Below are 14697 nucleotides of genomic sequence, written 5' to 3' on the forward strand. Positions count from 1 at the left end.
TTCAAACTTTTTCCCCCCCGGGTCCGGAGTCCCCACCACTTCGCGTTCAAAAAGAGCGCGAGTTTTAAACACGTCTAGGGTCACTTAGACCCTGGTGAGGTAACTGAGGGCTAATTACCTGAATGTAAACAACGTGGATGATCTTTCATCAGATCACGTACCAGTGTTGATGACCATCAGTGTGAAAGTTATACGTAGACAAAGAAAATATACACTCACTAATAAACACACAGATTGGGACAAATTCAGAGAAGAACTAGATAGATCGATTGACCTGAAAGTAAGTCTCAAAACCACTGAGGAATTAGATGCACAAGCTCAAAATCTGACAAACGTAATATATAAGACAGCTAAAACTCAACACCAGTCCCCAAGGATACCTCAACTCAAGAACTCTGTTACCCACTAGGGATAAGAGAAATGATCAGAAAAATGAGGAAAGCACGATGCACATATGGCATCAATCGAGACACCCGAAAGACAAAAATTCGTTCAATCAAATCAGCAATCAGCTAAATCGCCTAATAAAAGAAACAAACAAGAAAAATTTCACTGCATATTTAGAAAACCTCTTTGCTGACGCAGATACGAACTATTCTCTCTGGAAGGCAACACAAAAATTCAAACGTCTGCTTGTCAGAATCCCTCCTATAAAAGATGAACATGGCAAATGGATGCAATCTGATCAAGAAAAGGCAGATCTATTTGCACGTCATTTGTACAGTGTGTTTTAAACGCACGACACTCAGTCAAATGTTGCACTAACAAAAGCAATTGTGATGCAAAATTTAAGTTTGTCACGCCACTGGAGATAGCGCGGGAGATAGACACAAATATCAATCCAAGAAAAGCTCCCGGAGCTGATGAAATCCCAAACAAAATTTTTAAAGAATTATCTAGAAAAGGAATTGTGTTTCTTACCTATATCTTCAACGCGTGTATACGTCTTGAGTATGTTCTGGACTGTTTTAAAATAGCTCAGATAATCATGATCAAGAAACCTGACAAACTTGAAGAAGAGGTCACATCATACAGACCTATATCTCTATTATCCGCGTTTTCCAAACTATTTGAAAAACTACTTCTCAAACGTCTCAAGCCTCTTATCAACTTGCCTGATCATCAATTCGGCTTTCGAAATCAGCACTCAACGTTAGATCAGGTACACAGAGTAACAACGATCATTGAAAGGGCGTTCGAGGATAGGAAATATTGCTCTGCTGTATTTCTTGATGTTGCGCAGGCTTTCGACAAGGTATGGCACGAAGGACTCAAGTACAAATTAAGTAAGATTCTACCTGGAAATTACTGTCGTCTTTTAGAATCTGTTGTGATTGTACGTAGGCACAACAAAGTAATAATAGTCTCTTGTTCAGGAATAACAACATGCCTTTATTCACGAATAGTATATTGAGTCAGGTCGTCGCATTTAGCGCGTAGGCGCACGAGCGTGTACGAATATTGCCGAGCGCGGCATCGGGAGGCAGCGAGTCTCGCGATCGCGCATGCTACTTAGAGTCGCTACACGACGGTAGCCGACACGAGTCGTTTTGTAACGTATTCGGTGACCGACCGGTGACCGCTCCGCCTAACCGAGTAAGTAAGGAAACGATGAAAGTAGTGGTATTTCACCGGCGATGTTGCCATCTCCCACTTATGCTACACCTCTCATGTCTCCTTACAGTGCCAGACTAGAGTCAAGCTCAACAGGGTCTTCTTTCCCCGCTAATTTTTCCAAGCCCGTTCCCTTGGCAGTGATTTTGCTAGATAGACCGGTGACCGACGCAAACGCCGAGGACTTGCTTTTGATACTAGTAACACTGGCATTCTTCGGCGAAGAAATCACCGGCGCGATAGGTTGCAGTCTTTGAACGCCCGGTGCCAAAATCTCCGAGGCGTTCTCGGTCAGTCCAGCCCGCAACCGATCCTCCAGACCAGTCTTGAGCGCCGACAGAGCGGCCAATTCCGTCTGCAGTTCCTGAGCTCGAGCGCGACTCGATATCGTTTCCGCTTCGAGCTCGGCCACTTTGTCCAGGAGCTGTTCCTTTTCCCGCCTGAGAGCTATCACTTGCGGGTCCCTACTGTCCTGCCGCCGTCGATCGACGCTTCCATCGTCAACAACGTTGCGGCCGATCGTCCTGTCGGCATTGCCAAGGCCGGTGATTTTTCTCACAGCCTCGAGCACGTCCGTCAACACCAGCTCCTCCGTCGCCACGTGCTCCAAGCGACCCTGAAGGCACTCGACCTCCTCTCGCAGCCGGATTCCCTTCCGGTGGATCACGTCCAGCAGGTTCCAAAGCTCATCCTCCGCTTCGTCCAACGCATTCGGCCGGGGGCTGCTCGCTCGCGGCGCGATCGCCGTCGAGGCGCTGTCCTTCGACGAGGTCTCCGTACTGAAACCGGAGTCCTGGACCGTCGCGCTACAGTTGTTCTTGGTGCCGCCGCTGTGGGAGTTGCTGCGGCTTCTAGGCAGCGACGAGGATGAGGATTCACCTCCACCCCCGCTGCCGCTTCCACCGCTGCCGCCGCCGCCGCTACTTTCGCGCGTCACTCGCCGCCTTATCTTGCCAGGTTCCCATTCGCTGATCCTTCGCGAGGACGGGCTCGACAGCGGCAGCGGGATGTGCGAGCTCTGGGTACAGGTGGATGACATCACGAACGCACCCGCGGACGTCGTCGCGGCCATCTTGTGCCGGAGGTTTGGGAACGTCTCGATGACGAGGTCCCGGAACGATTTTCAATAAAGGAACGCGAGGTGCATTGTGCAAATCACGAGTAATTTCTCTACAATCCACTCCTATTGTCCACAGCCTCATCAGGTTATGGGCCCAGATCACGAGTGAGAGAGATTTCGCGTTCGTGAAAAGTGTGGCAAGTCGGTCGTTACGGCGTGCGAGCAAGGCACGCGGCGAATTCGTGCTTCTCCAAGTGATCACGAAATCGAGGCAAGAGTTCGTGGAGAGAGGTCTGAGACAAGAATATCGAGTGGCGAGGTGCGTCGAGCGAATAATTTTAGTTCCGGGAGTTTTGGTTTCACGTGTACGCGGAGAAGACTGATCGAAAATGCCGGACGATAATCTAGTGCGATCCGTGAAGCGGTTCGACGGCAAGAATTATCAGGCGTGGAAATTCCAGATCACCGCTGTGTTAATGGCGAACGAGATTTTCGACGTAGTCGACGGAACGAGACAAAGACCCGAGAGTACGAATGCGCCAGCGATGAAAACGTGGGTGAAGGATAACGCCAAGGCAACGGCGATTATTGCGTCAGCAATGGAAGACGAGCAAGTGAATAGTGTGCTTGTCTGTACCACAGCGTTCGAGATGTGGAAGAAGCTGATGACTTTGCACGAGCAAAAATCGGCCTCAAATGTGGGTGCGTTAACGCAGCGTTTTTACGCGTATAAAATGCAGACGTCGGACTCACAAGGGAACGGTCGGAAGTGTCCCTACCCGATTTGGATGCGCTTTGGATATGTTGTTGAGCATCAAAAAATATTAGACTCGAATTTTTTTTGCTGCTTATCTCGACGTTTATTGGTTGAAAAAACCCGATTTGGAACCTACCAGGGTTGGCAAAAAACATGTTTTTTTTATTTTAAACAAAAAACATTGTTTTTTTGTTTAAAACAATGTTTTATGTTTTATTTGTGTTTTAAACTAAGGTATAAAAAAAACATGTTTTAAACAAAAAAACATGTTTTAAACAAAAAAACATGTTTTAAACAAGCAAAAAAAACACTTGATAGCTTTGATCTATGCAAGAAGATTTAAAATATGTGCGGAGCATCCATAAGTAATAATAATGTCATAGCGTTTTTCATTAGCAGAACTAGTGCGCACTCAGTGCACATTAAAGCCGTTGTACACTGATTTAATCTTTAATATTTAAAGTAAAATGCAAATATTTTGATTGATAAAATACCCAATACATATTTTACCAAATAGTACAATAAAGTATAGAGGCTTCCGTGACTTAACCCGTTTATATTAAACATACACTTTACGTTGATTTGTGTACGACGATTTTAATGTGCACTGAGTGCGCACCAGTTCTGCCAAAGAAAAACGCTATCAGGCATTTAAATTTTTCGCTAGCGTAACATTAAACTGTAAATATATAAATAACGTTGCCAAAATTTAAAAAATTGAAAACGCTAACGGCGGAGGCTGTGAGAAATAAGGCGCGCCGTTAAGCCCGGTCTACATAAGCCGCAGTTCGCAAAACGCAAGACACACGCACAGTCTACGTGTCAATCTAACCTCTCTGTGTATAGAGAGATAAAACAGGCTGCTGTTTGGAAAGAAATAAGAGAAGACCAGAAATCGAAGAAAAAAAGCAGATGGTGGGATAGTGAATGTGTAAGACTAAGGAGAGAAGCACGAGAGAAACTAGTTAAATGGAGGAAGGGAGAAGTAGATAAAAAGAGGTACATTCTAAAGAAAAAAGAATATGAGGAGAAAATAAAAGAGAAGAAAGAGATAGAAAGGGAGAGAGTTATAAAAAAGGCGAGAGAAGCAACTAGCGAGAAGGAAGTATGGAGATTTATAAACAGAGAAAGGAAGGGTAGAAAAGAGGTTTGCGAAGAAATAACGGAGGAGAAATGGAATAAACACTTCATGGAGCTATTGGAAGGAGTAACTGTGAAACCGCGTGAAAAAGACAGGAAGGGAGAGAAAAGAATGGGTAGCAAAGAGGAGCAGGAAGGAATAAGAAGAGAGGAAGTGGAAGAAGTAATTAAAGAAATGAAAGAAAAGAAAGCAGCAGGTACGGATGGATTGCCAAATGAGGTATGGATATATGGAGGAGAGAGATTGAAGGAAAAAATATGGGAGGTATGTGATACAGCGTGGAGGACAGAAGAAATAGCAGAAGACTGGAAAGAAGGTATAATAGTACCAAGAGTAAAGAAAGGAGAAGGAAAAGAAGCACAAGATTACAGAGGGGTGACATTAATGAACACAAACTACAAAATATACGCGGCAATTTTGCCGAGAAGATTGGAGAAGGAGGCGGAAGAAAGAAGAATATTACCATAAACACAGGCAGGGTTCAGGAAAGGAAGGGGTACAATGGAGAATATATACGCACTGAATTATGTAATTGGAAAGGCTGTTAGCAAAAAAAGAGAGAAGCTAGTGGCAGCATTTATTGATCTGAAAACAGCATTCGACTCCGTGAACAGAGAAAAAATTTGGGAGGTACTGAAAAGAGAAGGGATTAGTGAACAGCTGAGAACTAGGATAGAAGATCTGTACGAAGAGACAAGAAGCGTGGTAAGAGTGAAAGGAGAAAAGGGATCATGCTTCTGGACGGTCAAAGGAGTCAGACAGGGATGCCCGCCGAGCGCTATGCTCTTTATACTGCTGCTGGCAGACTTAAAAGAAACAATGAGAAGGGGGCAAGATGGAGGCGTGGTAGTAGGGAGAATAAAATTTTGAACGTTAGCATACGCAGACGATGTAGTAGCTATAGCAGAGGACGAAGAGGAGATGAAGAGGATGATGAAAAGACTGGAGAAATATTTCGACAGAAAAAAGCTGAGAGTGAATGTAGGGAAAACAAAGGTAATGAGATTCAGGAAGGGAGGAGGTAACATGAAGAAAATGGAATGGAAATGAAAGGGAGAAGAAATAGAGGAGGTAAAGGAATTCTGCTATCTAGGCTACACATTACAAAAGAACGGAAGACAGGAGGCGCATATAAACGAAAGAGTAAGGAAAGCTACCATAGCAATGAGACAGGTTTGGGGAATAGGAAAAAGGTTATTTGGAAGAGACTGGATAAGAAGAATTAAGTTATACGATTCGCTGGTAGCAAGCATAGCTTTATATGGAGCAGAAGTGTGGGAATGGAAAGAGAGAGAGAAAATAGAAAGAATGCACGAAAGGTATATAAGGTGGACATTGGGCCTAGACTGGAGCACACCCGGATACATGATAAGGGAGGAAACCAAGAGGGACAGAATGAGAGTAAGTGCTGGTAAAAGGGCGATGAAATACGAGGAAAAACTGGAAAGGGGAGAGGGAAATGAGATTGCAAGAAAATGCTGGAAAGAAATAAAAGGGAATGTCAGGAAGGAAAAGGCAAATTGGGAAGAAGAGAGAAAGAGCTTCTATGAAAAAAGAGGATACGCAACTGAGGAGATAGAAAGGAAAAGAGGAAATGGCTGGAGCAGTATAGAGGAGATAACAAGAAGAGACAAAGACATTCAGAGTCAAGAGAGAGATGAAAGAGTAAGAGAGTCTAGATATAACAGGTGGTACAGGGGGATAGCAGAAATCAGAAGGCCAGAATACCTAGAGAAAAAAGGGAAAGAGAAGTCCATGATCAGGATAGCGAGATTTAGGCTAGGTAATGAGATGAGAGGTGGAAGATATTGGGAACCAATAGAGAAAAGAAGCTGTAGAATATGTGGTGCAGAACCAGAGACATGGGAGCATGTGTTAGAGCGGTGCACAAGAGGAGAGGAAGAGAAGCCAGAAGGAATTGGCGAGAAGATCATAAGGATACTGAATAGTAAAAGGAGAGGGAGAGAAATGGATGGCAGAGCTGGAGAGAAGAAGAAGGCAGGCTAATACAGCGGCAAGTTAGTCAGAAAGATTAGAGAATAATACTGATGATTTTTGTTGAAGAGGATAAGCGGAAGGTATTGGATGCAAAGAGAAAGGAAGAGAGCGGATTGAGGGTGAAAATGGACGAGGACAAGTCGGTGGAAACGAGGGTAAGAGAAAGAGAGGAGAAAGAAAGGAGAAAGAGAGGAGAGGAGAGGAAAGCGGGAGGCCAAAGAGGACCGCGGAGAAAGAAAGAGCGAAAAGGATGGAGGAGAATCTCCTTATGGATACGGACGAGGACGAATCAGATAGGAAGAAAAAAGAATAGGAGAAATTTAGGATGGAAAGGAGAGATGAAGGGAGATAAAGAGAGAAGCATTAAGGGAGAGGAAGGGGAGAAGGAGGTAAGATTGTAAGAATGTAAGAATAATCTTTAATACAGTTATTTGCAGAGTGAACGTAGAATAAGAAAGAAGGAAGGCGTCGAACAAAAGGAGGGGGAGAGCCGGAAAGAAAAGGGAAGAGCAGTGACAGAAAGGAGGAAGTCAGAAGCGTGCGGAATTAAAGGAAACTGAAAGAGATGACCAGAAGGGTGCCGGATGGAAGACGAAGGGAAGGGAAATGAGATGTGAGGTCGCTCAATGACCAGGTCGGGGAAAGAAGAAATAAGAAAAATTATATTATAGATATAAAATGTATATGATTAATGATTGAATGTATAATGTATATGATTTTATTATATAGCAGAAATTGTAAAGGTTTTTGGGAACGTTTTTACTGAAAAAAACGCCTTTCCAACCCCGGAAGGGGAGTGAAATAAAGATTAATTGAATATATTAAATATCAATAACTACAACTACGAACTACTGACCTGCTACCTGCTATACACTATTACTTTAAAATGCTAAAATGTACCTGCTATATACTATTATTTTAAACTGCTAAAATGTAAAGTCATTCAATATCTACTAAGTTAAGTAGTCTTTATTGTGATGACTGTTATTTAATATCTAAAAATAAATATTCTGCTAAAATAATAGAATAATACCCATCTTATTATTTTTAATTTTTATTTTAGTATATATATCTTTATATTTATATGCTACATAAATAATATAGATAAAAAACTAAATAAAAGTTTAGTTTTTGTTTTTTTTGCAATTTTTTCTAAATAATCACATGTTTTTAATTGCAGTGTTTTAAACAGTTCTAAACAGTAGTTTAAAACTGTTTAAAACAAAAATGTTTAAAACAATGTCCACTGTTTTAAATCAGTTTTAATCAGACAGTTTTAAACAAATTGTTTAAAACATGCCAACCCTGGAACCTACCCGATTTGGATGCGCTTTGAATATGTTGTTGAGCATCAAAAAACATTAGACACGTGTTTTTTTTGCGGCGTATCTCGACGTTTAGGGGTTGAAACAACCCCTCGAAAATAACGGATTTTATAGTTTTTTGCGAATATCTTCGAAAATATAAGGCGTAACGACAAAAAATTTGTACGAAATGTTTATGGCTTTTTGTGCTCTTTACAATGGCGTAATCAGATTTTTCAAATTTGTCACACTTTTTAATTTAACCCCACCCCCACCTATTATTTTTGCCAAATATAACAATTTTTTCAACGCAAATTTAAGAGCGTCAAATGCCAAATACATCCATGTGTATTTTTATTATGATACCATTATTCGATTTTTGGCAAGACGAGATGATATGTGGTATAGGCGTCGCGCTGTAGGTAGGTGTTGCGTTATTTCTGTTCAGTTGCGCCGTACGCTTAAAAATTTCCATTTCAACTCCGGGATGACCGAAAGCGCTGATGCAAAGGCCAGCGCAAGGCACTGACAGCGAGAGGTTAACGCTATTTCGAGAGTCCTAGACTAGCAACGGAATGTCGACTCCGACAAATTGTAAGATCGGGCGGGCAGTCGCAAATCATAATCTGAACGAACACGTGCGTCACATTAACCGCTACAATAATATACTATCCCGGTTACGGCACAACAAAATCAACAACCAAATTCACGCATTTGAATATCATTTGCTCGTGTCATAATTCCGGAAAGCAAGCATTTCAGATCGTAAGTTTGAAGTGCAAAGAACTGTGTGTTGTACGCTGTCGTTTTGTGAACATGTAAGTGTATTTTTATTGTTAACTTTTATTGGTTTCTTACGCTTGTTACTTTTTCCTTTGATATTGAATATTTAATATAATTTTTTATTCAGCTCTTACTCAATTCTTTGCCAGTTTTGCCAGTGACTATATAATTTTTGGGAGAGATGCACTTGGACACGGTACATTTGGACACGGTACATTTGGACACGATCATTTGAACACGATCAACCGGACACCGTTTATTTGGCCACGGTTCATTTGGACACCGTTCATTTGGACACGGTTCATTTGGACACCGTTCATTTAAACACGGTTATTTGGACACGGTTCATTTGGACACGGTTTATTTGGACACGGTTCATTTGGACACGGTTCATTTGGACACCGTTCATTTGGACACCGTTCATTTGGACACGGGGCATTCAGACACGGTTTATTTGGACACGGTTCAATTGGACACGGTTCGTTTGAACACCGTGTGTTTGGACACGGTTTATTTGGACACGAATCATCTGGACATCGTAAAAAATACGACCTGTGCAGTTGGACACCGTAAAAAATGCGGCCTGTGCAGTTGGACACCAAAATTCGCAATCTGTGCAGATGGACACGAAAATGCGCGACTTGTGCAGTTGGACACCGAAATGCGCGACCTGTGCAGATGGACACGAAAATGATAGACAAGTTAATCATAAATTATGTTAATATTGTTGCATCCTTACTCGTCAATATATCCTATATAATATATCAAAGTACATGCGTAGGCGGGGGGGGGCTCGTTCCCCCTGCACCCCCCATGCACGCGCATTTCGGTGTCCAACTGCACAGGCCGCGCAGTTTCGTGTCCATCTGCACAGGTCGCGCATTTTGGTGTCCAACTGCACAGGCCGCGCATTCTGGTGTCCAACTGCACAGGTCGCGTATTTCGGTGTCCAACTGCACAGGCCGCGCATTCTGGTGTCCAACTGCACAGGTCGCGCATTTCGGTGTCTAACTGCACAGGCCGCATTTTTTACGGTGTCCAACTGCACAGACCGTATTTTTTACGGTGTCCAGATAATCCGTGTCCAAATAAACCGTGTCCAAATAAACCGTGTCCAAATAAACCGTGTCCAAATAAACCGTGTCCAAATAAACCGTGTCCAAATACACGGTGTCCAAACGAACCGTGTCCAAACGAACCGTATCCAATTGAACCGTGTCCAAATGAACCGTGGCCAAATGAACCGTGTCCAAATGAACCGTGTTTAAATGAACGGTGTCCGAATGCCCCGTGTCCAAATGAACGGTGTCCAAATAAACGGTGTCCAATTGATCGTGTCCAAATGACCGTGTTTAAATAAACGGTGTCCAAATGAACCGTGTCCAAATGAACGGTGTCCAAATGAACCGTGTCCAAATGAACCGTGTCCAAATAAACCGTGTCCAAATGAACCGTGTCCAAATGACCGTGTTTAAATGAACGGTGTCCAAATGAACCGTGTCCAAATGAACGGTGTCCAAATGAACCGTGGCCAAATAAACGGTGTCCGGTTGATCGTGTTCAAATGATCGTGTCCAAATGTACCGTGTCCAAATGTACCGTGTCCAAGTGCATCTCTCCCAAAAATTATATAGTCACTGGCAAAACTGGCAAAGAATTGAGTAACAGCTGAATAAAAAATTATATTAAATATTCAATATCAAAGGAAAAAGTAACAAGCGTAAGAAACCAATAAAAGTTAACAATAAAAATACACTTACATGTTCACAAAACGACAGCGTACAACACACAGTTCTTTGCACTTCAAACTTACGATCTGAAATGCTTGCTTCCCGGAATTATGACACGAGCAAATGATATTCAAATGCGTGAATTTGGTTGTTGATTTTGTTGTGCCGTAACCGGGATAGTATATTATTGTAGCGGTTAATGTGACGCACGTGTTCGTTCAGATTATGATTTGCGACTGCCCGCCCGATCTTACAATTTGTCGTAGTCGACATTCCGTTGCTAGTCTAGGACTCTCGAAATAGCGTTAACCTCTCGCTGTCAGTGCCTTGCGCTGGCCTTTGCATCAGCGCTTTCGGTCATCCCGGAGTTGAAATGGAAATTTTTAAGCGTACGGCGCAACTGAACAGAAATAACGCAACACCTACCTACAGCGCGACGCCTATACCACATATCATCTCGTCTTGCCAAAAATCGAATAATGGTATCATAATAAAAATACACATGGATGTATTTGGCATTTGACGCTCTTAAATTTGCGTTGAAAAAATTGTTATATTTGGCAAAAATAATAGGTGGGGGTGGGGTTAAATTAAAAAGTGTGACAAATTTGAAAAATCTGATTACGCCATTGTAAAAAACACAAAAAGCCATAAACATTTCGTACAAATTTTTTGTCGTTACGCCTTATATTTTCGAAGATATTCGCAAAAAACTATAAAATCCGTTATTTTCGAGGGGTTGTTTCAACCCCTAAACGTCGAGATACGCCGCAAAAAAAACACGTGTCTAATGTTTTTTGATGCTCAACAACATATTCAAAGCGCATCCAAATCGGGTAGGTTCCAAATCGGGTTTTTTCAACCAATAAACGTCCGAGATAAGCAGCAAAAAAAAACACGTGTCTAATATTTTTTTATGCTCAACAACATATCCAAAGCGCATCCAAATCGGGTAGGGACACTTTCGACCGTTCCCTTGTCAGTGATCCAGCACGTGAGTGCCGTACAGAACATGGCAAGACAGTTGCGGGATCTAGGCGAGCCGATATCGGAGGCAGCGGTAATTGCAAAGATTTTGTCGAGCTTGACGACAAAATTTAATGTCTTCAAGACAGCGTGGGATAGTGTCGATCCAGAGCGTCAAACGATTGCGAATCTGTTGGAGCGGCTGATACGCGAAGATTCGAATTTCTACAAAGAAGATGATTCGACGAGCGCGCTAGCGGTCACGAAGAAAGCGAATGCCAAGGGCAACGACAAGGACAAAAAGAAAAAGAAGTCGAAGAAAAACATAGAGTGTTACCGGTGTCAGGAGCGAGGGCATTACGCGAGTCAGTGTGACAAACAGAAGAACGAGGACAAAAACAAAGGTCAGTCGAGTAACAGTTGTGCGTTTGTATTAGACGCGATTCGAAAACACAGCAAAACAAGTGCGGCGAGCAGTAGACGACAGCAGCAACCGTCGGTCGAGCAGTTGAGACAGTTACGAGAAGCCGATAAGAGAGATGTCTGGATTACCGACAGTGGTGCGTCGGAGCATGTGACATCTAGGCGTGACTGGATCGAGGATTTACGACCGGTAACTGGGGAGTCTGTCATGCTCGGAGACGATGGCATCTGTAGCCGGCGTCGGTAATGTACGAATAAAAAGCTCGTATGCGGCGAATGGCAGAGCGGAGTTATCGAGAATGTTCTGTTTGTACCGCGAGTTACCCGAAATCTGTTTTCGGTCGGAGTATGCACAAGTAAGGGTTTTCAAGTCAGTTTCAAGGACGGTGGAGTGGACGTGTTGCGAGGAGGCGCTACAGTTGCTACTGGAATTAAACAAGAAAATGGCTTGTATCGGATGCTGTTCAGAAGACCAAGGGTTGAGCTCGAGGCGAACGTGATGGCGAGGGATCTCAAGCTGTGGCACGAGAGGCTTTGGCACATTCACAAGGGAGCTCTGGTCGAGCTAGTGAATCACGGGCTCGTGGACGGAGTCAACGTGAAGAATGCAGCTGAATTCTTCTGCGAAGCGTACCAGATGGGTAAGCTTCACAAGCTGCCGTTCAGAAAAGAGTCGAGAGAGAAGTCTAGAGTGCCAGGAGAAGTAATCCACAGTGATGTTTGCGGGCCAATACCGGTGGAGTCACTAGGAGGCGCACGATTCTACGTGTTGTTCAAGGACGAGGCAACTGGATTCCGGTACGTCTATTTCATTCGTCATAAATCTGATGTGTATGAACGTTTTCAGGAGTTCGAGCGACTGATAGCAAATAAATTCGGTCGCGTGTTGCGAACCCGGATAACGGGAGAGAGCACCGGAACGAGAAGATAGCCAAGTATCTAAAGGCTCGAGGAATTACACTGGAGACGACAGCGCCGTATACGCCCGAGCAAAACGGGAGAACCGAGAGAGACAATCGGACGATTGTCGAAGCAGCGAGGACGATGCTGCAAGCAAAGGAGCTCCCGACACAGTTGTGGACAGAAGCGACAGCTACAGCGGTTTACATGTTAAACCGCACGGGGCAATCAAGAAACGACGGAAGCCGTACACTGTTCGAGCAATGGACGGGCAGGAAGCCGGATCTTCGGCATGCACGAGTTTTCGGGTCGCGTGCGTTTGCGTACGTACCAAAAGGGAAAACAACTAAGTTCGACGCACGTGCGCAGAAGCTGGTTATGGTCGGTTATGACAACGAGTCGTCGAATTACAGACTATACGATCCGTCGAGGAAAGTAGTCTCTGTGTCAAGACATGTTGTTTTCGATGAAGAAGGAAACGAGGAGGCATCAAGAGTTTCCGGGTCTAAAGCCGAGTTCAAGTTACCGGGGAGCGACGAGAGCGAAGAAGAAAAAGAAGCCAAGGATCCAGACGAGGAAGTTCGTGACGGAGCCATCGTTGAAAATGAAGTGGACGAAGTGGCTGCCGAGAATGCGAGAGCGGAAAGAAATCGAGGAGGAGACGTCGAGAAGGTCGACCGAAGTCAAGCGGAGCTAAAAGCGGCCACGCCGAGAGTGCTGCGAGATAGAAACACAATTCAAACGCCATCGAGATATGCGTTGTGTATAGTTGAACACTCCAACGACATACGAAGAAGCGATGTCGAGTCCGGAAGCAGTTCAATGGGCGGAAGCAATCGAAGAAGAGCTCCAGGCACACGAGAAGAATAAGACGTGGGAGATTGTTCCGAGGACTCCTGGCGGCAAGACGATCGACTCACGATGGGTCTTCAAGGTTCTACGAGACACAGCTGGAAGCGTGCTAAGATATAAAGCTCGTCTGTGTGCTCGAGGCTTCAAGCAGCGAGAGGGAATAGATTACTCGGAGACGTTCTCACCGGTTGTGAGGTACGACTCGCTTCGAGTTTTGCTCGCAGTTATCACACAAGAGGACCTTGAGACGGTACAGTTTGATGTTCAGACTGCATTTCTGCACGGTATTCTGGAAGAGGACATCCGGATAGAGGTTCCCAGTGGACTTCGAACAGACGAGAAAGAAGAGAATCGAGAAAGTGTCATGTGCCGGCTAATGAAATTGCTTTACGGGCTGAAGCAAGCGCCGCGATGCTGGAACTTTAAGTTTAAAGAGTTTTTAAAACAATTCAATCTAACAGAAATAGACGCGGATAAATGTATCGGGATATACGAGAATCAGAAAATCTATCTTGCGTTGTTTGTGGACGACGGAATTGTAGCCGCGAAGTTAAGAGAAGTGATCGAAAAGATAATCGAGTCGTTAAGCGAAACGTTTGAAATCACTCTCGGAGATTGTAGCCAGTGAAGCCGCTGTGCAGACCGACCAGCATGCTACAGCGTGTGGAGGGGATGCGCCGGCAAGGCTGCGCAAGAGATAGCCACGCACACTAATGCCACGCTCCTCTGTCCGTGTACGCTCGGCGCAAAGAAGGACAGAACACGATCGTTGTCTCCTTCTCTCTTGTGCTATGACGTCGCTATGCCAGTGCCGGCTATGCCGGCACATATTTCAGATCTCGCGATTCTCCGAATCTCGAGTTGGCAAATCGATGGGCGACGTTATTTATTGTAAACTTAATCTTTTCTTATAAAATATCGAGATATATAGATATATCGAGATATATCGAGATAAATATCGAGAGACGGTCAGTACTGTTCTGACCGTCAAAGCGAACAGACGTGTTTATTATCCTCTCTATCTATTTACATATCCCTAAAGTTACTTGTCTCTATCATATATATGTCAACCATGGAGAAAAAATTGTGCAAAGGCTGTGGAGCGACAGTGGCTAAACCAATTATATGCAGCACTTGTGACATTGCATCTCATCCGGGCTGCATCTCTC

The sequence above is a fragment of the Temnothorax nylanderi genome, unplaced genomic scaffold (genome assembly GCF_030848795.1).
Source record: "Temnothorax nylanderi isolate EJ_2023f unplaced genomic scaffold, tnyl_v1.0 TNYL_tig0402_pilon, whole genome shotgun sequence".
Lineage (NCBI taxonomy): Eukaryota > Metazoa > Arthropoda > Insecta > Hymenoptera > Formicidae > Temnothorax > Temnothorax nylanderi.